This window comes from Lipotes vexillifer, unplaced genomic scaffold (genome assembly GCF_000442215.2).
Source record: "Lipotes vexillifer unplaced genomic scaffold, Lipotes_vexillifer_v1.1 scaffold921, whole genome shotgun sequence".
Taxonomy (NCBI): Eukaryota; Metazoa; Chordata; class Mammalia; order Artiodactyla; family Lipotidae; genus Lipotes; species Lipotes vexillifer.
Genome location: NW_006787800.1, coordinates 2533525 through 2535527, shown reverse-complemented (window position 1 = coordinate 2535527; position 2003 = coordinate 2533525). Strand labels below are relative to the sequence as shown.

Below are 2003 nucleotides of genomic sequence, written 5' to 3'. Positions count from 1 at the left end.
TGCTGGAGGGAGACCAGCGGGCTGTGGGCCATGGAGTGGGAGTTCCCCAAGCCTGGTGGAGTTCTGGGGTGGAAGGGACTTCGGTGGGAAGGGGCTACTGAAGGCTGTGTGACCAGGGGCAAATGGAATCCCCTCCCCCTCCCATCCTGTGTCATATGCTCAAACCAGGAGCAGTGGGGTGTGCAAATGAACATGCCACATGGGGGCACACGCCACGTGCGTGGTGCAGATGTGTGATAAGCTGGCCTAAGGTGGGGGTCTTAGTGATGCTCAGGGAAGATGGGGGTGGGGGTGGGGAGGAGTGTGACCCCTTGGCATCACTGGATTTGCCGTACTTCTCAGGGAGTGTGTCGGGATGCTATGTTCCTTGACCCTCGACCTTTGGGGTCAGGAGGGGTCCCTGCCAAGTCCTCTGAGTCGAGGAGCAGACATCCGCCCCGGGGGAGGGGGGGAAAAGGGGGCTTCCAGGAGAGGACGCCGGTGGGGCGTGGTGAGAGGGGGAGCAGGAGGCGGGGCTGGTGCGGAGGGGTGGCGGGGAGCTGGGCGAGCCCCAGCCTTCCGGCGGTGGAGGTGCGGGGTCGGTGGTGGGCTCCCAGGTGCTCTCTTTTTAAAAGGCCGGCGGAAGCCGCGCGCTCGGCCGCACCTGCAGAGCAAACTTGGCGGGCAGGGCTCCCGCCTTCCCGAGTGTGGCGGCAGCAGAGTGGGCGTCGGGCTGAGCGGCTGCGGTCCCCTCGCCCCCTCGTGCTCCCGGCGCCCGCCCCCTCCCGCAGCCTCCCCTCTCGGCGTCTTCCTCGCTTGCTCGCTCGCTCGCTCGCTCTCCAGCGCGCTCTCAAGCTCGCTCTCCTTTTTTCCTGCTGCCGTGCGGCTGCCGCGGCGCTGCCGGGCGCCCGCATCTCAGCCGGCTGAGCTCGCTGCTCGGCTCACGCTCCACTCCCTTCCTAGCCCGGAGCCCTCGGCCAGACCCCTCACCCCGGAGTCGCCTCCTCTCTCCCTCCGGCTCGGACGCCGGGCTCCGCGGCGGACCGAGCAGGGCTGCCCGCCGCTCCCTAGCTCGCTGGCTCGCTCTCGCCGGAGCAGCAGCAGACCGCCGCGCGATTGGAGGCGGCTCGGGCCGGGCGGCCGCCAGCTCCTCCCCGCTGCGTCCCGGACTCCGGGCGGCTCCGCGCCGGGCTCGGACCGCAGCGTTCGAGCCGCCCGCCGCGGGCCGGGCTCCGGCCACCGCGAAAAGCCAGCCTCCGGCCGCCGCCTCCCTGCGCCCCCGGCGCGGGCGGGTGCGCCACCGAGTCCTCGCCGGCGCGCGGTGAGTTGTGGCCCGCGGGGAACGGGCAGAGGGGACAGTGCCCTCCGGCCTCTGGGGCGCGAGCTGCGGCGGGGACTCCAGGGCTCGGGGAGGTGGCCTCTGACGAGCTCCCGGGCTCGGGGCTGCCCAGAGGGCCGGCGGACCGGAGCTTTCGGGGCTGGAGGGCGCGGGACCCGGGCTAGAGACAGGCAATAGGGCAGCGGCTCTTTCGCGGGCCTGGGGGAAAGTGTCTCTGTGCCTGGGGTTGCTTCGGGTTCCACCGACTGGGGGGTCGAGCCCGCTCTCAGGTGGGGGCGGCGGCATCAGAGCGCCCCCTCTGCGGAGAGGTAGGGCGGGCGGGGGCGCGGGCCGTTCTTTGCCCCGGTTCCCCGCGGTCTCCCGGCCTCGCGCGCCTCTGCTCCTTGACCCACACCAGCCCCGCGTCCCGCTCCCGTGGCCGCCCCAGCGTCGCCTTAGTCTCCGACCGACCCCGGCGCCGGAGGCTTGCTCTCGGCGGAGGCGGGATGGGACGGCACCCCAGGGTCTGGGGTCTCCCCGCGGCCCCGGGACTTCACGGTCGGGTGCTTCTCGGATATTCGGGACCGACCCTCTCCGGGACCCTGATGAACCTTTGCTTCTACGCGGCCACGGGGCGGGCAGCCGGGCCGAGTGTCCGTGTCCGTGTCCGTGTGTGTGTGTGTGTGTGTGTGTGTGTGTGTGTGTT

The 2003-nt window shown here is 71.5% G+C and overlaps 1 protein-coding gene across 1 annotated transcript in view; it reads left to right on the top strand.

Annotated features, from left to right (window-relative positions):
* Positions 1-335: 335 nt before the first annotated feature.
* GRM4 (glutamate metabotropic receptor 4) overlaps positions 336-2003 on the top strand; it is a 117568-nt gene continuing 115900 nt past the window's right edge. The window contains exon 1 of the mRNA XM_007460848.1: positions 336-416. The gene's annotated coding sequence lies outside the window, so the exon portion shown is untranslated. The remainder of the gene's footprint in view (positions 417-2003) is intronic.